This window comes from Fukomys damarensis, unplaced genomic scaffold, assembly GCF_012274545.1.
Source record: "Fukomys damarensis isolate Sample0158 unplaced genomic scaffold, DMR_v1.0_HiC HiC_scaffold_4, whole genome shotgun sequence".
Taxonomy (NCBI): Eukaryota; Metazoa; Chordata; class Mammalia; order Rodentia; family Bathyergidae; genus Fukomys; species Fukomys damarensis.
In genome coordinates, this window is record NW_022900916.1 from 60155014 (window position 1) to 60181220 (window position 26207).

General features: G+C 35.0%; 1 protein-coding gene and 1 pseudogene across 10 annotated transcripts in view; one reads left to right on the plus strand and one right to left on the minus strand.

Moving 5' to 3' along the window:
* Ppp1r9a (protein phosphatase 1 regulatory subunit 9A) overlaps positions 1-26207 on the minus strand; it is a 307086-nt gene that overhangs the window by 238182 nt on the left and 42697 nt on the right. The window lies entirely within an intron of this gene.
* LOC117284189 lies at positions 14328-14442 on the plus strand (annotated as a pseudogene).

Below are 26207 nucleotides of genomic sequence, written 5' to 3' on the forward strand. Positions count from 1 at the left end.
CAAATTCAAAATGATACACATCAAAATACTGGCAGATTCTTTTGTATATACTGACAAGCTGATTCTAAATCCGTATGGAAACGCAAAGTACATAGTGAAGCCAAATGATCTGGAAAATAACATATGCAGTTGGAAGGCTGTCTTCTGGACATTAAGGTTTATTCTAAAGCTGTTGCAATTCGTACATGTGGTATGAACATCTGCATGAGGCAAACACAACATAACAGAGTGTCCAGAAGTGGATCCACAAAAATGTAGAAGAAAGCACAGAAGAATACTTTTGTGACCCTAAGTTCACCAAAGATTTCTTAAATATGACAAATGATAATTTATAAAAGAAAAAAATGTTAAACTACACGCCGTCAAAATTAATCTTCATCTATCCAACGGACATTATTAAAAGAATTTTTAAAAAGTTTCAGACTGGGAGAAATGATTCACAAGAAGAATGTAGTTGACAAAGGTCTTACAATCAGAAGATACAAGTAAATAAATGCTAAAAGTAACAATAATAAACATTTTTTTAAAAAACAGAAAAATATTTGTAAATAGGGAAGGGTGGAGGGGGTGAAGGGAAGGCAGGGAAATGGGGAAAAAATAAGAACCAAGATACATAATGTAGGTACAAGATCCCAATGATGAATGTAACTGTATTGTATACCTAAAATAAACTTCATGGAAAAAAAATTTTTTAAATAGGAAAATGGGCCAAGTGCGGCGGTGCACATTTGTAATTCCAGAATTTCAACTGAGGCAGGAGGATCACAAGCTTGAAGCAAGCCTGTGCTATACAGTAAGAGCTTACCTAAAAAAGAAAAAAAAAGGCTATGTGAATAGGCTTTTCACAAAATAATATATATGGCTGGTTAAAAAGCACATGAAAAGGTGCTCAACATTAATAGTCATTAGAAAAATCAAATTAAGGGCCAGGGATTTAGCTCAGTGGCACTGTACCTGCCTGGAAAGTGTAAGGCCCTGAGTTTGATTCCTAGTACCAAAGGAAAAAAAAAAAAAAAAAAAAAAAAAAAAAAAAAAAAAAAAAAAAAAAAGAAAAGAAAAGAAAGATCAAATTACAACTATAACATTTCGCCACGTCTATCAGAATGACTAACATTTAAAAAGATAGACCATAGTAAGTGCTGGTGTGAATGGAAAGGAAATGGAATCCTCATATTATTTGGAACATAAAATGTTAAAATCACTTTGGATGGCAGTTTTGGCAGTTTCTCAAATGTTAAACATACATCTACCATATGATCCAGTCAATCCACTTCCTAAGTGATTACAGATGCCCTATTTATAATACACCAAACTGGAAACAATTCCCTAAGTCCACCCTCAGGTAAACAGATAAACAATTTGTGACACAGCCACAAAGCCATTCTAGTCAGACAAAAAAAAAAAAAAAAAAAAAAAAGGAGGAACTGGAACATGGACACCATGGATAAACGAGTATATATTTTCATTTTTATAAAGTTCTAGAATATGTGAACTCATCTATAATGACACGAAGCAGACCAACAGTTGCCTGTTATGGAGGAAGCAGAAGAGTACAGGGGGACTCAAAGAAACTCTTGGGCGTGATATATTCATTATTCTTATAATTTCAATGAGTATACATTATTTTCAATTTTTAATTCATATGCTTTAAATATGTACAGAATATTGGATGTCAACTCTACCTCAATAAAGCTATTTTAAAAAGAAAATCATTTCCGGGCTGATGGTTTAGCTCAGTGGGGCAGCCGCCTGCCTCGCAAGCACAAGGTCCCGAGTTCAATCCCTGGTACCATAAGAAAACAAACAAAACAAAAATAAAACAAAAGAAAATAAAAAAAAACCATTCCCAATCAAGCTTTGAAAAACAAAGGTGAAAAGAAGAAAACACCCTCCAGTTTAGTACATACTGATATTTTCCACTGTGCAATATAGTAAGTCCCCAATTTAAGAACAAGTTTCCTTCTGTGAGAACATCTGTAAGTCAGGTTGGTTGGTAAATCCAACAAAGTGAGTCTTACACACCTTTGATGTGAATACAGAATATGCTTTGTGCTTCCTAGCAGTTCCCTCCACATCACCACTGCTTTTCCTCTTGCATCCTAGCCTCTGAGCACTGTACTACTAACTGTATACTATCACACTGTGCAGCAAGCACACAGCAACACAACTACGAAAATGTCCAGCACACGCATGAGCTACCTCTGCAGTTTGTTCAAATCCACAAATGTTCCTAAAGTGAGGTCCATTAGTACCTGTGAAAGTTCATAACTCAAGTGTTCATAAGTTGGGGACTTACTGCATTCAAGTATCATACAATGTTAGTGCTTAAGACCATCTTGGACATCATTTGGCTCTATCACCTGATGTTACAGTTGAAAAAACTGAGGTCTAGAAAGCAAACTCTTGTCATCCATCACATGAACCTTGATCACTTTAGTTTTATGTCCTCCCTGTCACAGGGAGGTACTGTATCCTGAATTATAAAATGCATTAACTTACTAGCCACAAAAGTACAAGAAACCAAGGCTGACCTCCTAAATACAGGGTTCTTTCTTTGCATTACATCATGTGGGCCTCTCAAAACAGGTTCTTTTAGAATTATGATACACATTTTTTTATGTGTAAAAGGCTGTTTTAAATAAACTCTACTAAAAAAATCAATGAAAGATTTTAATGTTTTAATACAGTCTTTATGAAACACATTTTGCAGTATATTAAAATATGGCATTCTAAGTATGCTAAAAAAATTTCACATATACTTTACTACACACTGCATATTACATTACTTTACAGTCAAAAAAGAGGTTAAAAATTTTAGCTCATGGGAGCAATCTGACCTAGATTTTTCACATAATGAGTTTGTTACGTACAAAATACTTTGATGTAAGAAAATATGATTTAGTAAATAGTTTGTAGATATATTCAATCTTTACCCTATTACATTAGGACAATGATTCTCAAATTTCAGAGTACACTGGAATGCTTGCAGGGTATGCTCAAAAGGTGACCACAACTTTAAGAACAAGCTCCACAGAAAAACATTATAAGGAAATTAGGTAAGAAAAAAAACTATAATATGCTCCAATGGAAAAATGCAAACTTTGCAGTGTATAACCTTCCTTGTTATATGACTCTAGCTTTTCATTTCCTGAGCTTGTTCTATAATTCAAAGTAAAGTGTAGATAACTAGAACCAATGCAAATTATTCTTGTCTATAAACATGCAAGTCAGTTTTAAGGACTGGGCATATAGATCAGCCTAGAGCCAGAGCCTCTACTAGCATGCCTGAGGACCTGGGTTTGGTCCCCAGTCCAGGAAGGGAGGAAAACAGGTAGGCACTGTAGGTAGTTGCTTCTTTACTATGAAAGCTCAACTAATACTCACTCCCCCAATAAGAAGGCTAGTTTCCTGATCATTTGTAAATTCATTAAAATGTTCTTTTTGGACTTCTTTAAACCAAGTATAACATCAGCCTACAATTAAAATCATTAATATGTGTTCGATATTTGTAAGATTCATTATTTTTATCTTTTATAGCTATAGTATGATTTTACCTTTGTAAAAGATGAAAGTAGAGTTACACAGTACATATGCTTAAATGGTGGGGGGTTTCAGTATGGTGCCAAAATCAGCAGAAAAGCATCACCTGGCCACCTGTTACAAAGGCACATTCTCTGGCCACACTTGGACCTACTGGTCTAATAAGTCTTTCAGATGATTCTGATAAAAGCTAAAATTTAAAAGCTACTAGACCAGTAATGGCGAACCTTTCACAGAAGAATTCCCAAACGGCAACCTAAAACCCACCTATTTGTTGCAAAGTGTCAACACTGTAGTTTTAGTTTAGAAAAAAAAAAATAACTCATACATTAACATCACTTTTCTTAAAAGAAAAATAACATGTGTGCCATAGATTCACTACCACTGTACAGTACTAGGCTAAAAGATTCCTCAAAACTATGATGGCTCCTGTTTTGCAGTTAATTATACTCATGTTGATCGTTTTCTGCTGTAGTCCAAGGGTTTTCTATATTTAATTGGCAGTTTTATGAAGAACTGAATAAACTAAATTTTTTCCTATAATACTGGGGAATGAATCAAGGGCTTTTTTTCGTACTGAGCTATTCCCCAGTCCTCTTTAAAATTGTTTTGTTTATTTTATTTTGAGACAGGGTTTTGCTAAAGTTGCAAAGCTGCCTATGTGGTTTGAACTTCCAGTCCTCCCGCTTCAGCCTCCCAAAATACGAGGGTTACAAACATGTACCACAGCACCTGCATAACCTAGAATTTTTAATGCAAACATAAAATTACTGAACTGTTCAGCATTTGGAAGGAAAAGGAGGTAAGTTAGTAGTTCCGCAACACTATTAAAGTAAGCTAACACTTCACCATCAAGTAGTCTGGAGACGGGAAGGAGGCAATCCACCCAAGATGTTACCCAAAGGGAGGACTTGCGTTTTGAATTACAGCTATTCTAAAGCGAGATTCTGACTACTCTCAACGTTTTCATTTTATATAAAGATGTTTCTCATTTTTATTTTCCCAATGTTTCTAACAAAGGATCAATGCAATTATGTAGATATCTAAAGAATTCTGATTCTCAAATCTTGTTTTTAAACTCAGTAGGAATTACTCAGCTTGGATTTCTAATCTAATCAAATCTACTTGAAATTGGCTCATCTCTCCAGTTCTCTAAATACACAAAATATCACTATTTGGAAACTTTATTTAAAAAGAAAATTACAACACTGCTGAGCTGGTACAGTGTCTTCTCAAGCGGTTTTTTTAGAAAATAGAAGGGTTTTTTCTTAGTCAACTAAGTTCTTAGTTAAATTATCCTATTGCCTAACTTAGATGCTATGAGAAAATATGAAAGTTTTATTGTCACATTATAAAAGGCTTTCAGTATTCTTGGTTCTTTTTTACTCTGAGCTATTTTCTTCAGGGCTGCAATATATACATTCGGGTTATGTCTACAGATTCCCAACATCTGCTTCTAGCAAATTTTCTGGTATTTTTGTTGTAATGAAGAACAAACATTGAAAGGTAAAAGTCTCACAATTGGAAACAGAGATGACAACTTGCAGGCCTCTTGCCCACAAGTGTCCAGGATAATGAATCTGCGGGCCCAACTGCTAGTACTGACTATGCTGTTTTCTAAATCAAACGAACAAATCTTACAGAGGAAAGTCTAGTTTTCTCACCTTTAAACTATGATATTAAGTTACAGTGTGCCTCAACACCTGTCTTAATTGGTTCTGGGAGATGTGAGGAGTGTGAAAAATACTGAAGCACCAAACAATTGGAAAGGTTATCACCACCAACCAATGGACCCTGACATGTTCTAGTTTGAGCACTATGTCCTAAACAAATGAGTACTGGGAACAAGATTTTTGCATCAAAATTCATGCAGAACAAAATTCAAACAAAGTATAACTATACTTAGAAGTCAAGAGAGCTATACTTCAAGGGACATAGTATTTTAAAGGAGAATTAAACTGGAAATCTGCATAACAACCTGAATGTATATAATAGGATAAGGAGTAATTGGTAAAAAAAAATAATAATATTATTAGCAGACATGTCAGCAAAGGCAAAACTTCTAGATATGTTTTCAAAAATAAATGGGTCTTTTTTTAAGGATTAAAAACTATAGCTCATACATAGAAGTGGTACAAATTCTATTTTATAAAACATTTTTACACATTCCATATTGCTATAAATAATTCCATAAACATCCTTTCAATGAAGTACTAGTAAGGGAAAATATCTAAAATGTTGCACTTTTAGGATAAGGACATAGAGCTGTTTATCAGTATAAATGATGCCTCAGAACCTTCCTCTTTTCAGATTATTCACAAAGTATGTACATTAGCAAAAGTAGGCTCCTAACTCAAAGAACATGAATATGCTTTGATTTTCACAGCAGAAAGTGCCTCTGCTCCTGCTGTCACAATTAAAACAAAAGGAGTACTATTACTTTACCTATGCAGCTACAACACTTTTAAAAATTACATTAATTACATTTTAAAAATACATTTTAATTTTTTAAATACATTGTTAGTTTTTAATTTCAAAATCTTCAGCCATTTTTGTAGTTTCATTGAATTTACATTTTTTTCTTTTAAATGAGGTTTGACATGCTACTCATCAGCAGGATAGGAAAAAATGAACCAGTTTTTGAGACATAAACAGGAATGATATAGCCAAAGTTATATTTAAAAGAGAAAAAGGTTTCGATAAGATAAATATCCTTCCTTTAGCAATCATGTTATGGTTTCTTGTGGTTGATATTTTATCAATATTTATGTAGTTGTAAATATTTTATTTTTACTGCTAAATCTCACTGGCCTCCAACTCTGAACTCAATAAGAAGCCAGGCTGTTCCTGTTATCAATTAAACTCATTGTAAAGAGGAAAGTGGCCCACATGATGCCCACATAAGCATATAGCTCTGCAACGAAGGATGTTCTCCAAACCCTACCCACCATCGCATACATAGTTGGAATGATAGATGCTTTTACAGCCTTAAATATGTGACATGTCAACCTAATAATAACACAATCAATTACATAAATCTATAAGCACAATCTTTTGGTATGAGTTTCAGTATGAGTTTTATCCAAAAGTCAGAATCGTGAACTGCATCTCTAAGCATTTAAGCATTTTTTATCCATCCATGACAAAAGTTTTAATCATTTTATAAGGGAATACGAACTCAGGTGGAAGAGAGAGAAACCAGGACATTTCCTTCTTCAACTTGAACAATAGAGTACAGATTTAACTTATAAAAAGATTATGCTAGTAGTAAATGTAGAGTACAACCTCAAAGAACCTTCCTAGCATATCCAATAGGATTCAAGTACATGATGTCTATAAAATTTACTCCATCAAAATTTGCTTGGGCCAGGGATTTAGCTCAGTGGTGCCTCCGCCTGCCTCACAAGTGCAAGGTCCTAAGTTTGATCCCCAGTACCAAAAAAAAAAAAAAAAAAAAAAAATTTGCTCCACTATATTTGCTACGAGCTGGTCTCAAGTTAGTTTCCAAAATTTGAAAAACTGTACAATTAATCTTTTAATAAGCATTCAAAAAGGATTAGGACTTTCTCCCCTTCTAACTGCCAAATCTTTAAGGTATTTCATTCTCAACTGTTTCTCATATCCATCTATTCAAACCAGCAGCATCAGCTATTAGAAGTAAGTTGAAAAATAATTATTGGAAGAAAATTTTCTAATTGCATTTTACATACAGAAATAGAGAAGAATGTGGAGACACACTATACTCTCCTCTATAATGAAAAGCCCTCTTCTGTAATAACAACTTCCAGCAACCTCAATCTCCCTTTATAATATATGAAAACATAGACTTTAGTTTTAAAAGACTAAAAAGTAGAAAATTGTAAGTGACTATACTGAATACTCATATATTACTTAACTATGACAAAACACTAAGATGAGAGTTTTATCTGGACACCAATAGGAGGGATGAAAAGAGAGTTATCTGTAGTACAAAGTGGAAAAATGTCCAATATAAATTATTTGTAATAAGCTTTCACAAAAAAAAACTGTTCAATGGACCTCTTCTCTTGGAAAATGATGGGAAAGAGAGTATCTTAACTTAAGAAATATAAAAAGTGACATTGAAACCAAAATACATGTCCTATTTTCTTCTCTATACACCAATGATATGGTTAAAACTGTGAACAACTAACCATTCCAAATTGTTCTCTGACAAACATCTCTTTCCTTGTTTAGTATCTCTTCCTCTAACCTGGAATTTCTTTGCAGACAGAGAAAGCTGGTGGCTAGTGCAGAGGCCTGACACATGGTTGCCACTCAATAAGGATTAGCTGAATGCCAAAAGGGGCAGTGGTGCGTGCCTATAATCCCAGAACTTTGGGAAGTTGAGCAGGAAGATTTGAAGTTAGGGTCCTGCCTGGGCAACTTAGTGAGACCTTGTCTAAAAATAAAAAATAAAAAGGGCTGGAGATATAACTCACTGTGAAGACCCTGGGCTCAATCCCCAGAACTGAAAAAACAAAACAGACGATTAGTTGAATGAATAAATAACTCTGCCATATGTACATCTTAAATTATCTGATGGTAAAGAATACCTTCTTAGGACAGGTGACTTTGAATAATATTTAATACTTACACCTTCTCATAAGAACCAAAAACAAATTATTGCCATGTACAATGTTGGAATAAAATATTCCATAGCTATGGGGGACCTACTGATCAGCAAGGCCAGGATTTCTCAATCATTCTGTCATGATCAAGTAAGGGATTAAGAAATCAATTTAGATCCTCCAGCCTAAGCCTCCTCGCAGATGGAATTACCATGCCCAGCCTGTTCAATGCTTTATTAACAAATTAAATAGAAAAATACTAGAATGTGCTGAATGATATAAAATTTATTTAATGAAACTTTTCATATGTACCACATAATTATTAACACATACACACAAACATAAATTGCACTGTTAGGATACAGAGTGAATTCTTACTATGAATTATGAGCTGTGGACCAATTTTTGAAAAGACACTGGTCTAAAAAATTACACCAACATTAAGACAAGCACCAATCTCTGGATTACACCAACTCCCAAGTACTTATGAATTTTCAGAGCTAATATTTCAATCTTCACAGGGAAATACTAACCGGTAGTCCAAAGTTTAAATTTCTGTACGACACAGAAGATGGTCCCACAGAAACAATTCAAAACAAAAACTGTGCAATGACCCTTCTTCTTCTACCTAAGCTACCAGCAAATCTTATATATACTCTGTAGAGAATTAAGAAGTAACAACTACATATAGTTCAATGTGTAGTCAGAGACTTTCCATGGGGTAACTTTGATAATACAAAATTACAAGTAACTGCAAGTCAAACAGCAAGCTGCAAACTGATTTCTAAAACAAAAGTCCACATTATCTAGAAATAACTTAAAATTACTGTCAGACCGTGCATCTATTTACTAAAATAGCACTTAACACTAGTGGTTATCATCTTGTATAAAAATATACAGCTGATACACTCAAACTACAATCCCACTGAGATATCTTCAACAAAATTCCTGACATGGCACTGATTCATGTCTATACTATTGTACAACTCACTGAGGGGGCTAAAAATAGGTCTGTCCATTATGAAACTGAAATTAATGCAATTTACTGCTGAAAAGCTAAAAATGTAATCTGGAATTTCAAATATACACAGATTTGATTCACAAAATACCAAAAGTTCATTCAACCAGGTAAATTCTAGTAGTAAATGAACTCTCTCCCCCTTAGGAGTTTTCCAGAAATTTCCATAAGCTTGATTTAAATAGCTCAAATTCTATCATTAAAATTTTGGAGCTTTTAAGAAGAAACACTACACTGAACATTTAAATCATACTAATCTTGAAAATAAATCAGTCTAGAATGTTCAGAATTGTTGCAAAGTTAAAACAGGATTCAGAATATGTGGACTGGGTCATTACTTCATTCTAAATATGACTGGTGTTTATTTTGGGGAAAGCACTCAGAACAAAACAAAATAAAATTGAATGTAGTCACACACAGAGACACACTCAAGACAGAAAAATTCTTGAGAAATAAACTAGCAATGTAGTTTTTAAGCAGTCTTCTGAAAGAGAAATTTATTTAAAAAAATACAACTCATACATGAAGTTACTTATCAGGCTTTCAGAAATTTACAGAAGGGAGGTTGTGTAACACTGTCTTTCAAGCATTTATTATTTATATAGCCATTTACATGTCACACAGTCTACAATCATAAAACAGCCTCTATATTTACAAGTTGGCCAGTTTGGCTTTTGGTACAAGTCAATTTCAGCTAAAATGAAAACAACTTAGTTTCTCCAGCTTTATTCCTTAGCAAAATGTCCTGTAAAGAAACCACTTTACCTTGCAAGTGCAAGGACCCGAGTTCAATCCCAGGTACAAAAAAATAAATAAATAAAATAAACAAACCACTTTAACACCTGAGGGCAAGATGGCAACCTAGAGTTCTTAGCCGGGTATGGTGGTGGCACCTAACGTCGCACTTAGAAGACTGAGATGGTAGGTTTGCCGCTAGGTCAAGGTTGGCCTGAACTATATAACAAGACACTGTCGAAAGGAGAGGAGAGGAGAGGGGAGGGGAGGGGAGGGGAGGGGAGGGGAAGGCAAGGGAAGGGAAGGGAAGGAAGATGCAACCTAGATTTCTGGAATTATGACCAGATACACATCCTTCCCAATCCCTCCATATTCAAAGGCTTTGCATTTAATCTACTTCAAAACTAACCCATGTCCTTCTTCTACTTTTAATATCAGTCACCAGAGAAGCCCAAGATGGCCAAGCTATCCTTTACTACCTGGTCTCTTATCACCAAAATTCTACAATTTCCTGATTTCCCCATTTCTCGTCCTTGCGCACTTCGGAAACACTGTGACATGTCATCTAGAAATCACTGCTAACTGTCTACAGAATAAAAATCACCCTCTAGAAAACTGACTCTTGTCTGACAACCATTGCCCTCCATATTGCTCTATCAATGGTAGTTCTCAGATTAGTCGATCGTTCACAGCATTTAATAGAATTAGTCATTACCATTTTCTTGAAACATTTCTTTAATTTAGCTTTTGGAGCATCAATTATCATTGTTCTTGCAGTTCAATGGCTGCTCTACTTATTCTCCTTTGGTGATTTCTTATCTCCCATCATTCAAAATTTAAGAACTCCATAGTTTAAACCTTTAACTTTTTATTTTCCTGTATTCATTCTTTGGTGATAACTGTCAGATTTCTATCTTCAACCCAGACTTCTTCCCTGAACTGCCTACTGAACACCTCAATTTGAATGTTTAACAGGTACCACAAATTTAAAATGCGAAGAACATGTTTTGACCCTCTTTCTCCTCCACAGAACGCTGTCTCCTGCTAGGAAAGGTCAGCTACCCAGACCAAAAACCGAGATAATACCCTTCACTCTCATGATAACAGAGTCAATCTATTCACTAAGTTTGATTCACCTCCACCGTAAGTCTTGACAATACTATATATTTACTTATTCAATTATCATTTATTATGCATATTCAGCAAGAACATAAGCTACACAAAAGACACATGTGTTTATTCACTGTAGAATCCCAGTACCTACAATACAACCTGCACACAGCAGACACTCAATAAACACATGTCGAGTAAATCTGAAGTTCCGATAATAATAACAATCCTATCAAGGTAAAAATAGTCCCTAAGGATGAACCTAAAACAGCCTTAATATTCTTAAACAGATCACCTTGAATGTGGGCAGAGTAGCATATGCCTGTAGTTCTAGCTGGTTGGGAGTCTGAGACAGGAGTATCACAAGTTCAAGGCCAACCTGTGCAATTTAGCAAGACCTTGTCTCAAAATAAAAAATATAAATGAGTTGGGAATATAGCTCAGTGGTAGAGCATCCATATGTTCAACTTCCAATACTGAAAAAAAAGAATCTTTTTTATTTAAAAAACACATACCAGTTCTGACCTGACAAAATAAAATACAGATTAAGGATAAAATATGTTAATCATAACAGAAATAATGTACTACATATGGCTTACCAAAGTTCAAAGCACTAAAATCCAATATAATGCTATAATTTTCATATAAGCTCATATTATTAATAATTCAATAGGTATTTTAGTTTTTTGACCTATATAACACCAATCATCAACCTTGCCAAACAGACAATTAAAAAAAAACTTTATTAGTCTCTTTAAAGATCTAAAGCAATTAACCTTATTAATAGTATAAAGTTATAAAATGAAGGAAAATGAGCCATCTTCGAGCCAAACCTGTATAACTTCTGAATATAAGATACATAATAATGGCCCAGAGTTAGGGAGAGAAGAGGAAGACGGACAGAAAGTAAAAAGGTAGATGGAAAAACTAGTGTTTCTTAAATAGTGAACACCAAGGGAATGAACCTGGAAATGCACCTTTGTAACTGAGAAAAGGAGCTATTTACAAAGGCACAGTTCATAAATTCTGGCTCACAGTATGAACAGTGACATCTACTGAGAAGGCCCAAAACCAGCTAAGCAAAGATAATGTTTCTTTCATCATTTTCCGATTTATTAACTTAAAAGTGGAATTATATACTTAACAGTTAAGGTATATTTTGAGTTAAAAGGATTTGTGAGCTGGACTGGGAACATAGCCAACATTTTTATATTCTTTCAGTAAGGAAAATAAAATGTGTTCCGAGTTCCAAACAGTTGCCTGACACATAAATTTTTGAAACACAACCAGATCATGTTCAGTAAAATGTCTGTATATAGGTTAGGTTCCATGGGATTCAGTTTGAACCAAGCATTTCTGAGTATGTTCAGGAAGGAGTCACTTCACATTAGACCTTTTTTTTCACTCAGGTGATATAGTTTCAAAGATCTCCAGCTTGCTCAGAGATGGATGGATATGTTTAACATTTTGTAAAATTTGTCCTAAAACAAGAGTTTTAAACTACCAAACTTCTTTTACTCATCTTAAATGGAGTAGACTAAACTTCCTTTATCACAGTGATTGACATCAACTTTGAGGTAGAAGTACAGTGTCGCTGCTTATGTGATTTAGAAACCAGAGCCTTCCATATACCCAGACCATTCTAAAGGGGGAAGCAGTATTTGTTTTCCAAGTTGAGAGAAATTAAGAATTAATTCCTAGAATTTAAAATTACTAGCTAAAAGGACTCTGAGAGTCCTCAAAAACACACAAGATCACTTATAAATAAGGATGTATTCCATACTGTACACATAATGAACATGCCAATGTCTGCATTGGAAAGGTGAGTAGAAGGAATAGACTCAATTAAGTCATATTATTAGATATTAGTGCTCCAGTTATTAACACTTCTTAATTATAATTATTTTAATGGAGCTCTACTAAACAGCTTAAACAGCTACACATCTACAATGGGTAAAAACACTGTCAGTCATGTAAAGACCAACCATACCATACCAAAGGACATTTATGTGCATTTCCCAAGAGTTAATAAAACAAAACAAGAAATGTCAATGTTTCTTTAGAAGAGAAAGGACAATAAGGCTTTATTTAACTGGCTTGATGAATGGCATTGTGATGGCGGATTGATGGTGTCAATTTGAGAAGTTTAGTTAAGAGAAGCTTAACTAAATCAGCTCAGCAATTCCACACCCTAGGGTGGGAACCCACCCCAGTGGGTAGCTAGTCTCCTAGATGTATAAAGGGGAAATGAGGAAGGACAGATCTGCGTGTTTTTGAGGACTCCAACCTTCCCCTTCATCTTGGACATCCATCCAGTCTTTGCCTTCACCTTGGGCAATATCTCGTGGCTTCCATGTGCAGACTCTGGCTCCTGGTGGGGATCCTTTAGTCTTCCTTCCAATGTAGACTCTTCAGGCTTCCAACACAGACCCATCGGCCTCCTGATAGGGACTCACGTGGAACACGGCAGTGAGTTGCAGACCTTTGACTAAATCCCTCAGTCTCCAGTATGCAGACAGATCCTCTGGACTCTTCCTCCTGAGGCTCTGTGGGGCATCACTGTAAGCCAATCTTGTAAATTCTTATATATAATTTATGTATCTTGTGTTACATCTGTTTCTCTAGTAAATACTGACACAGACATTTACCAAGGCCGAGGTATTTCTGAGGTAATCAGAAGAAAAAGCTAGTCCCTTGCTCTATTCCTAAGTCATTCACTCTCACAGCCAGACAAATGTACTCCAATCCAACTTGAAGACCTGTATCAACCAGACTGCTTTGTCCACCTGGACATCCTACTATCAATTCATTTTAATACATAAACATCACCCTCAACTTGACCAAAACCAGACTCACCATTTGACCTTACAAAACTACTACTATGCTAATTTCCATCCTCTATCTATGACTATCTCTATATCTCTAGCTAGAAACTTGTTATCATTTACACTACAACTGCCTACACTATCTTTAAAAATGAAGATTCCTTCTCTCTAACCATTCTTCCCATACTAGAACCTCACGGAGTATTTCTACACTCTAACCCCCTTTCAATCCCAGAACGTGAAAGGGTTGGAATTTTTAACAAGATCTTCATGAATGTGGTCTTAATGTGCATTCAAGGGTGAAAACTTCTTGGATTCATCCTTAATACGTTCAGTTCATCAAATATCGCATCTTTCCGCTGAAATCCTACTGTTTATAATTAAAGTCCAGGATCCTAAATAGTGTCTGTATTTCTACAAATCAGAATTTCTAAAATAACATTTTTGTTTTCTTTGTTCTAACACTTACCTTTACTTTTGTACCATAATTAAAACTCACTCCTATAGCTCTTCCGTGCTTTTTGTTTAATTTGTGGGCAAAGACTTGTGGACAAAAAAAAATACTTTTGCAACTCAAAATTCGTTGTTCAGTTCAAGAGTTCTGACACATGTAAGAAAGAATATTGTGTGAAAAAAATCAATATTCCTAATTTCCTCCTGTCTAACCCTAAATCCCTGACTCACTCTGCAACCTGATCTCAAACTGTCTTGCTATTTACAGCTATCTCTCTATCTCCTCTGTCTGTCTCTCTCTCATCTCCCAGGAGTCTTCTACATCTTAACACTGTAAAGGAACATTCGACAGACTAATATCTGCTTCAATAGTTGTAATCATCTTTGTCTGACATGCTCTTTGACAGCTTAACTTCCCAAAATATACAATATTCATTTCTCCTATCTATCTATCCCTCCTGGAAAGCTTAACTTCCAAAATCCCTTCTCCTACATAATAATGTTAACACGGACTTTTTAAGAAATCTCTGCTTAACAACAGTCAAGACTGAGTTATTATTGTGCTTCCAAAGCCAGAATTCAAGGCTTAATATTGCATTAAATCAATTAACTCCAAGTTATCTAAGTTCCTTACAGTTGTCCCCAAACATGAATTTTCTCAACTACTCTTTACACCTAGGAAGATCTCCTACTCTACCAACCTAAATCCTCAATTTCTTTGGGCACATAGTATAAGACTCAGCATCATTAGATTCACTTAGTATTCTGACCCTTTTCAACTGTAGGAGCTTGGCAGAAACTAATTTAGTAAACAATAAAACATTTTAATGATGCAGTGGTTATATGTATTTCTTAAGTATTTTGTGAGGTTCTTTTTAACAGTACTAAAGACAAGGGATGACAATCTCAGAAAAAGAGAAAGAAGGAAATCTTAGCACTGTTTTAAACAGAAATAATGGAAAGGTATTAAGTAATTTCTACTTCTGGTTTTACAAAAATTATTCTGTCCAAGTGTTTTCTTCTCATTAAGAATGTATTGATGCATGCCTGTAATCCTAGCACATGGGAGGCTGAATAGAAAGATGGAAAGTTTCTGGCCAGCCTGGACTACGTAACAAGAAAGGAGGAAGAAGGAAGGGAGGGAGGGACAGAAGGGACGGACGGGAGAGAACAAACAGGGAAGGCAAGGGAGGAAGGCTGTATATATTTCATTAGTCTTTCTATACTACAATGGTACACAAAGAATACGGAACCTGAAGTAAGAAAGTATGTATTAATGAAGTCACAACAGTTTGGACCTTGGGATGCAGCTCAGTGGTGGAGCACTTGCTTAGCACTTACGAGGCCTTGGGTTCAATCCCCAGGACTAAAATGTCAGCACTGTTTGACATTTTGGCAAGTCCCTGTATCTCTCGGAGATTCTGCCTCCTCATTGCTAACATAGCAGTTACTTGACTCCATGACTTGGCAAAACTTAGCATTCAGCCTAAAATATTCCAGGTACTTTCAACATAGCTCCGAATTACTCTTTCTCCTAGCCAGGTTAGGTAGTACACATCGATAGGGACTCTACCTAATTGAACGTTCATTTTCTTCCAGCCTAGAAAGACCAGTTCTTGAGAAGAAAAACCAAATGCAGGAAACACAGCTGGAGCAAGTTAGTGCTTTTGTTGCTGTGCTAATGCCAGAAATCATAAATCTAGTATTCATGGAATAATGCTTAGCTACTTATGACAAATTAAAGGTTGAGAAAATATTTGTGCAAAGAATGATCATACCAGCTAAGTTAGGGCCAAGGCAGAGGTCACTGCTGGAGAATGAGCAGCCTTGTAGCAAAAAAGAAAAAAAAAGTGGGGTTGGAGGTCTTAAGAGCTCAGTAAGGAATGCATTGCTTCATCTAGGAAAGACTGTTTCCTTTCTCTCTGGTTTGTTTGATGTGTATCAATATAATAAATCATGAAAGCTGACTTGAACAAGAATCTTACCTCACACTAAAACAGAACAGACAAACTAGGGGCTGGGGATTTAGCTCAGCAGTGCCGCCACCTGCCTCACAAGCACAAGAACCTGAGTTTGATACCCATACCAAAAAAAAAAAAAAAAAAGAGACCATGAATAATATGTGTAGTATAAAGCCAAGAATGTATGAAAAATAACAATAACTGTCTTATGAATTAAACTTAGGCATTATCACTTATATCCCAGTCATTTCCTGTGTGTGCCTGGGTCATCAGGCCAAAAAAGAAATCTTTCGTATTTTATTCTACAGTCAAATCATTATAAGAATACAAGCTGGCTCATAAGCTGTTTGCACATGCAAAAACAATAGCATCGGGAATTTCTAATGAGTTTCTTTAAGATAGAACTTGAAATCAGGTTTTAAAGGAAATAATGGTATAAAAAACAAAAGAACTTGGGAGAAGCAAGAATTCTTATATCTTAACCAGTGAAAATTTCAATAAGTGAAAAAAGTTCAGTGTAGTTTTCTTTTTAATAACACTGAAATCATTTTTAAAATACTTCTACCAGATGATTGCTTCTGTGAGTTGGGACAGCAACTCTCAGCACACCTTTTAAGGTTGTGTTTAATTTGTTTCTCCAATGTCCTGCAATCACTTGCAAATACTCCTATCTAAAAACTTCTATGATCACTGGAGATTGTCTTAAACAGACAGTTGCACTGTTACAAGCACTTCAGCTCAGAGCTACAAAAAGAAAACTGAATTTTCTCATACTGATATCAGAGTTTAGAAGGTATCCATTAAGTATGAGTCAAGAGTTACTTTATCTGTTTGTTTCACATTCTTTTTCAATGAGAAAAATAACTGGGAAGTAGTAAAGAAAAAAGTACTGCAGTCTCTTCTTGTCTAATCAACTTTAACAATTTATTTACTCAAAACTTTAAGCACAACCATTAATCCATTATCCATTAGTCTCCTTGCCATCTTTCTGAGGACTGCTTCCCACCTCCTGACCTTAACAGAGAGAGCCTCCCTCTGGTTCACCAGCACTGAGCCACACCACCCTCCGGAAAGTATTCACCACACTGGCTTCTAACTCACCATTTGTGAGTTTGCAATTCTTTCTCCTCTGTCCCTCTCCTTATCCTCCCACCGGCCTCTGAGACCCTCTGCAGATAAGCTATGCCACGTTCATCCACAGATTCTGTAAAGTAGAGGACTGACAAATTTGATGAATGATAAAGCACAGAAAGTGAGAGAACATGCACTGAACAGCTTAGTGGACTACTGAGATCTTCCAATTCAACCCTTGCTTATATATAAGAAACTGAAGGTATAGAAGATTTAAATGCTAGAGCCAGGATAAAGCCCATGTCCACTATTCAAAGATGCTTTCTTATATCCAGACAGAAACCTGTGTACTTTTAACAATGTAAAATTAGCCTGCTGTGGTGGCAAGCACACTCTCAGCACTCCAAAGGTTGAGGCAGTAGGATTACCATGAGTTCAAGGCCAGCTTGGGCTACACAGTGAATTCAAGGCCAACCTGAACTGCATAGTGAGACCCTGTCTTAAAACAAAACAAACATAAAATTAATGTTCTCAAATACTAATAACACACTCCTAGATATATAAGCAAAAGAATGAATCTTTGTCCTTACAAAAACTTATACATTAATGTTCACAGCAGCATTTTATCATAATAACCAAAAAAGAGGAAACAATCCGAATGCCTATTCAACAATAGTAAATAAAATATGACATATCTATATAGTGGATATTATTTGACTACAAAAAGGAGTGAAGTGTTGCAGCATGCTACAAATGCACGAACCTTAATGACATTAAGGCTAGGTAAAAAAAAGCAGTTACAAAAGATCACATATTGTAATACTATATTATGTCAATTACATAAAATGTGCAGAACAGGCTTTTCAGAGAGAAAAAAAAAAGTGGTTTAGAAGTTGCCTGGGGCCAGGGTAAGATGCAGAGTGCCTTGGTATGGAGTTGTGTTTTTGTTTTGTTTTGGCTGGGGGGACGGGGGTTAGACAAGTTCTGGCCATGCAGTAGTCCAGGCTGGCCTTGAACTTGCAGCAGTTCTCCTGCCTGTGCCTCCCAAGTGCTGGATTTGCAGGAGTGCACCATTACAACTGGCTTTGGAGTTTGTTTTGAGTGACGAAAATTTCTAAAATTGATGATCGTTGAACAAGTCTATAGATGTAAAAAAAGTTTGTGGTATGTGAATTTTATCTCACCTAGTAACCATAGTTAAAAACTGAATTATGCATCATATTAGAATTTGAAGTCCCTTTCACAAGTGTTCATTTTGAGACGTAACCAACACAGTACAAGTTAGGCTGATTAACTGGTAAACTTAAAGTTTATTTCAAATGCCTAGAAGGCCATATTTACATCAGTTTTAAAAACCTGCTCAAAGAAGTTTTGATATTAAATGTATCTTTAATATTTTGAGAGTTTTTTGTCCATATAAAGGCAATGGGCTCTATAAACCTGAATGCTTGACTTTCCAACCACCCTGAAAAGAGGCATTTTGTCTGCATCTGAACAATATCTACTTGGAATTTTAAACATTGCAACTTCATATATTCAAAAGTCGTTTTACTGATAAAGCATATATAAAGGGGAAGAATATCTAAGTAAAGAATTTCCCTTTCTAAGCACTACTATGCATTATCCTGTTATTCTGTGGCAAGTCTTCTGCCTACACCAAAACCCACAGATACAGGAATTCAAAGGGAGCTGTGTTAATGTGCAAGCCTGACTCCAGCAGGAATGTTCTCAGTCTTTGTATGCTCAAGGGAACGATACTGTAGTCCCTCAGACTTCTGAGAGTGTTCCTAACCCTAATAGTAAGTCAGACTGCATTGCATTTAAGGGACATTGATGTCTATATTACACGCGGATCATTTTAATGTATTTTTAAATGAGAAGTGATTTTACTATCTACTTATTTAAATTTTCAACTTCATTTTTTTGGTAAAATTGTAGGCTTATAAGTAGAGCTCTAGATTTTTTTTCCTTATAAGGATAACATTTAAATTTCTTTAACAGAAAAATGAGGTTTTCTTAGAGCTAAAGGTTTAAAAATCCAACTTAGGGTCATAAGTTATAAACTTGCAATATGGGAAGAAAATTCTTTAATATTTATATTTATAAAAATATTAAGTAGAGTTTTATCTTTTTTTTTTTTTTTTGGTACTGGGGATTGAATTCAGGGCTTTGAGCTTGCAAGGCAGCCCATCTAATTTTTATCTGTCAACCCAGCAGAATATCTAACAACCTTATTTTATCAGGAAGTTCTTTAAAAACCTAAGAACAGCTAAGGTACTAGAGCTGACAGTAGAAACCTAGCTTAATTAATTAATAACAAATATTCTAGTGGTAGCACATTTTTGTAAATAATAAAATTTAGGAATAGCAAAGTGCAACAAATTCAGCATGAGCTAATTTGAGAATGGATTAGAAATAAACCAGTATTTTTTTTTAATTCACTCTATATAAAGGACTGATATCCAGGTCAACTGCAGAAAAAAATGGTTTTAGAAGAATGAGTCCTGTCATGCCCAATAGTTGATAAGATTTAAGACTAATCTGCAAAGAATCCCTAGAAAATTCATTTCAACCTAAAGTAAGCTTCTATTACAAAAGCTGATGAAATTTAAAAAATGTAAACTCAATACATTTCTCATCAAACATGTATTAAGCACAAAATAAGCATTTAAATGTCTTCAATAATTAAGAGTATTTATAAAATAGAGTAAAATGATCATCAGACCCACTGTCATCTCAGGCTTTGCTCAAATATTTTGTCTAACAAAAAGAGGATGTGTGTTCAAATCACAAGGAAAATAAGAGTGCATCAAAGGACTAAGCAAATATTTTCAAACAGTTCATACAGTACTTTAGTAAGCAGCTGCCCAGAAGGATATTTGTATCCAAATTTGGCAGTATTTGCTACCCCCGTGGGTACAAATATTTCAAAATAGTTCTTGCAAAGGGGCACTAGTCATTTCTAAAAATAACCTGAGCTGCTTAGATCCTTCAACTTCCTACAAAGATAAATAGCTAGGACTCCTAACTGTTTTATAAGGAAGTTTACAGTCATACCTTATGTACAAAAATTATAGATGTTTTTACAGAAAACATTCTATACATGAGTAGAAGAAGAATGTGGACTACGCAGCTAAAAAGGAACATTATACCTGTTATAAAACTTGAGGTACCTGTCAAAAGAACAAGAATATGAAGAGAATCCTAATCCTACTTAAATTCTTCAAGCAACTTCAACTGCTTGAGAAAATTGCTTGGGATGACAATCTTGAGATTTAGATTTAAAGATAAATATAAAAGTATTTAGTAGAACCAGGTGTGGTGACACATGCTTTGTAATCTCGGCTATTCAAAATGCTGAAGCAGATCAAGTTCAAGGCCATCCTAGGCAAGTTAGCAAGACTGTCACAGAAAAAAAAAATACACACACACACACACACACACACACACACACACACACACACATGTATTTGGCTAGGGAAGTAGCTTGGTAATAGTGTTTGCTAAGGACACACAAGGCCCTGGGTTCAATCCTCAGTATTTAGGAGAATCAAACTCATCCTTAATATTTTATGGTAAGAAAAGCAATGATATGTTAAATATTTGTAACATAGGAGAATCTGAGTTACTAGAATGACAGATCAATAATTCCAATTAAAATTTAAATTGAGTTAATTGGCTGGGCGTGGTAACACAGGTCTGTAATCACAACTATAGTGGAGAATAGGACAGGTGGCTCACACCACAAAGAATGGCTATCAAGAAATCACACAATAACAAATATTGGCAGGGTTCAGGGAGAAAGGAAGCCTTCTCCATTGTTGGTGGGAGTGCAGACTGGTGCAACCACTGTGGAAATCAATATGGAGATACCTGAAAGAGCTGGGACTAGAGCTTCCATTTGACCCAGCCATCCCTCTGCTGGGTATCTTTCCAAAAGAATTAAAAGAGTCATATCACAGTGATATATGTGCACCTATGTTTATAGTGGCACAATTTGTAATAGCCAAAACATGGAAACAGCCCATCTGCCCATCAGCTGGAGACTGGATAAAGAAGATGTGATTGTTCTATAAAATGGAATACTACTCAGCCATAAAGAATGAGAAATTAGAGTCATTCATAGGAAAATGGATACACATTGAGGATATACTCCTAAGTGAAATAAATAAGTCACAAATATGTAAATACTGAATAGTTTCTCTTGTGTGAATAACTGTAATGGTACATAAGATCTTAATGAGATAACTGACAATGTGAAATAGGAAGAATAGGGCTAAAAGTGTAGGGAAAGTGGGAAAGCAGGGGAAAGGTAATAAAGGAAAGGAAAAAAAATATGAGAAAATGAAAAAATGGAAATAAAATGTTTGTAAATGGGAGGGGAGGAGGGGGTGAAGGGAGGGCAAGGACAAGACGAAAAAATGAGAACCAAGACCTGTCATGTAAAGGTACAAAATCCCAATAATGAATGTAACTGTACTGTATCCCTAAAATGTACCAATAAACTCAATGAGAAAGAGAGAAAAAAATACAGGTGGAAGGCAAGTTTGAGGCAGTCTGAGCACCTTAGCAAGACCCTGTCTCATAATGAAAATAAAAAGAGCTGAGGATGTAGCTCACTGGTAAAACACTTACCTTGAACACACGAGGCCCTTGGTTAATCCTCAGAATGGGGACAGGGCAATGAGAAATCGTTTTATCTTCATGATGGTATGTAGGAATATTAGCTTTCTATATAGTATTGATATATATAAAGAAACATTAGGATCAACATGTTTACAATTTTAATTTGTGAAAATAAAAATTAATTTAGTTCCCAGAAAAGAACTTAAAGTAATAAAATGTACTAAATTTATAAATATAATTTTAAATAGTTTAAAGTGAAAATATATTTTTGCACGCGCGCGCGTGTGTGTGTGTGTGTGTGTGTGTACTGGCGATCAAACCCAGGACCATGAGCCTGTGAAGCAGGTGGCAGACCACTGAGCTATATCCGCAGCCTGAAAATAACATTTTTAAACCCTTGCAAAAATATCAAAATTTTATAGATTTACTACAAAAATAATTTGGTTAAAACTGAATTTAGGGCAGGGTGGTGGCACATGCCAAGCACTCAGAAAAGTAGGTATTTAAATTTGTAAGGTTAGTAAATTTAACATTAATTTTTTAAAGTCAAAATAATCCCTGGATAACTTTTTCTGCCCATAACCACTACACTCAGGAGTACCAACTGTATCACATTAAATAAAACAATTTAATAACAAGCTTTAAAAGTAGACCCTCAATTCATAGAATTCCTCCAAACATAGGTGAGTACTAAATTCTAAAATTATAAATAAAAGACTCTTTGTACAGGTAAAATTACTTACTAATCTTGACACACTTTGTGCTTATTCATTTATATCCAAACTAAATCTGAAGTGTGGTCATAAAAGGACACTATAGGTTTAGAAGAATACCAATAAATTTTTTTCCTGCTTTTCAAGTGGTTGTCCATTAACTTTCTATGAGTTGCTCATTAACTGTTTCCCAACTTTGCAATCTTCAAAATATGTAACCATAGTCATCCTTGGTATTTTAATCCTCAATGTTGTGAAAGCCCTAAAGGGCTTTTGGATAACAATACAGAAATATCTCTTTTCTTTGAAAATTATCAAGTTACTTAAACAAAAGAAACATTTTATAATGAGATTATAAAACAGCTTATATAACAGAAACAGGTTTCTGTTTTTATGAATGAAAATCAATATATAATCAATGTAAGAAGGAAGCAAATATGCTGTCAAAACAATTTAAATTCACAGAAGACTTAAACCATTTTGCTCAGAGCTCTTATTTAGTCAGGCCATTCATTAAGTTTTAGGGTTCCACTATTTATTCCCATAATAATTCCAACTTTTGTACCATTAAACATGATAAACTATAAAAAAAGATGAATGAGAAGATGTACATAGTCCCTTTGTGAACAATTTTTGAGCACCTGTGAGGTACGAGGCACTGACCTAGGCTCTGGGGATAAAGAGGTAAATGCCAGATACAAAGTCTCCACTATCTGGACATATAAATTCTAATACAGAAATTAAATGAAGAAAAAAAAACATTAGGTAATGATAAGGTCTACTGTGCAAGTGAAAAGATCAATATAATAGAGCCTGAGAGGGACTAGCATTGATGCACAATCATCTGGATGTCAGGAACCAGCCATGCACATAAACTACTGCTCATTATTCACAAAATTCACCTAATTAATTCTACAGTGTTCTTACCATATACTGTTATCTGAGATCAGTAACTACATGTTAGATTTTTTGCATGCTAAGTATATATTATATCTTGCATTCTATGAGCACTTACATGTCATGCTTATAGATGATTAATAATAAAACCCAGGGTATGCCACGAATACCTTACCCAACTCACCATTTTCTAATCTAAAAATAAGAATGAGCTGCTTATAAAATTTCTATCTAAATATCTTAACAGGCTTATCAAATGTATAAACCTTCTCATAAATAGTTGGCCAAAAGTAGAAAAAAACAAACTGCTTTACTTAGAATGGCTTACCTCCTACTATTCCTGTTGTTCCTACAAAAAATAGTATGATGAAAGGTTTTACAACAATGCAAGCCAAGTATAATATCCCAGGTACCAATTTCTAAGTATATCAAAGTTAATTACTGTAGGGATCCTTGAAGAATACGGCATGACTGCACACCTGTAATCCAGCTACTTGAGAGACTGAGGCAGGAGGATCACAACTTTAAGACAGCCTAACCTTGTCTCAAATTTAAAAAAAAAAAAAAAGTAAAGGGCTGGAGAAGTACCTAGCTTTTAGTAGTTGAAAGTCCCTCTGTTGAAGTCCCAGTAACACACACACATACAACCAGATCCCTTTTTTTGTTAAAGCGTGAAAGTTTGCTCCCAAATTCTACACAGATAACAGTATTTAGAAAAGGAATTAAAGGCAACATTATTAATAAATCAATTTATATAAGGCAACATATAAAAAAATGAAGTGCATACTCCCTCCAAAGATATAATAAACCCAAAGCCTAAATAAAAGTACAGATTGGGAAAATACACACACACACACACACACACACACACACACACACTCCAACCCTTCTTTCCCTTTCCCTACCCCATGGAAGACAGTTCTACATGCCCTTGTCAATCTAGCCCCATTTCTATTTGCCCACTGAGCACTCTTCCTAAAATTCTAGTTCCTATCATTCCATCCTCCCCAGTGAGCCTCTCTTTCCCTTTTCTATCTAACAGAATCAACACTTTTCAAAATTCTTGTTTCCTTGCTTAGAAATTCTTCCAAGAATGTTGTCAGTGTTGCTGAAAGGGTTGTCCTAAAAAAACAAAACATTTAGAGATACAAATTCCTTTGAGTTCAGGCCAGTAAGTGCAAGAGTTGACAGAGCTGTACCCTCACACACAGCTATAATGCTTAGAGCCCATTATATGTGAGAGCTGAGGAGCTCTTCTGAGTCCAGGGCCTGGTGCCAAACAACAAGTGAGAGGCTGAGGCAGAAACCTGTCTTTCCCCTTGAACAGCTAATGTGGTACCAATATCAGGGCCATGATTAGCAGATCAAACTCACTATGGTAGAGTTTTCAAACAAAGAAGTATACAAGAAACTGAAATCTTCTACTGGTTCCAAAATTAGATGTACAATTTTAAAGCTCCATATATGCTAAACTGTACCAATATAGTCAAATTTTAAAAGACATTTTGAAACCTGATACTGCTGAGTATGGTAGCACAGACATATAATCCCAGTTATTCAGAAGGCTGAGATAGGAGCATCGCAAATTCAAGGCCAGCCTGGGCAGCTTAATAAGACTCCATCTTAAGAACAAACAAAACACTTGACAGAAACCACTGTGACATTCAATATCTGAGTTATGAAAGAAAAACAGATCACATACATTGACATCTGGATATAAAGAACTTCCAAAAGCAGGTATTTTATGATCTCTTATATTTTTCTAAATATGAACAAATGAAAACTCCCAATCTAAACTTTAACACTAGCTTCTTTGATTGACTTCTATCCAAAACACTAACTGAGAACTTAGTATGTACTATGAGTAAGCACTAGGCCAGAAATTATGGAATGAAAATTGACAAGGTTTGCCCTCAGGGAGTTGACAAGCCATGGTTACTTCTTAACTTAGGCAAGAAGTAGATATTCACACAGGAAATTAACATAAACCAGATGGTATGGAAATTCAGAAGAAATATTACTTCAAGATACCAATTAGATAAATAGATTTGAGAAAGAAATCTAATGCATTTACTGGATTTGTTTGGCTTTATACTTGAAAACATAGTTGAAAATGAATGTTCCAGAAACAATGGTTTTACCAAAGCTGCATCAGTTTATAAAATTTCCTACTATTAACTTTTATCCAGTAAAACTACAGTGCAACTTCTGATTTACAGAAATGAATCACCATGAAGCAATCAGAAATGAAGGAAATCAATGAAAAAAATACTTTGGTATTATATAAAAATAATATAATTTTTAATAAATTAAATATAAAATGCAAACTAAATAATGTTAAGAAATCAATCTTTACATAGAAAGTAGAAGACCTATGATTAAATTCTACTTTATGGCACAAAGGTTGTGGCTATATTTTTGTTTGGAAATAAGCTACAACCAAAGAGCATTAACAAGTTTTCAAGGGAGGAAATGCTTCTTATTATATCTAATGATCTCTAAAGCATGTGCCCTTTCTAAAGTGCTCAGAGTACGTTAAAATAGGATCAGTTACTGCAGGAACAAAATGAGATGTCTGGAAAAATTAGATGTGCCAACTGAAATCATTAGCTCGGAAATTTATCCACCATCATTCACTGATGGAAAGAATCCAAGCTGGGGTCCGGTAG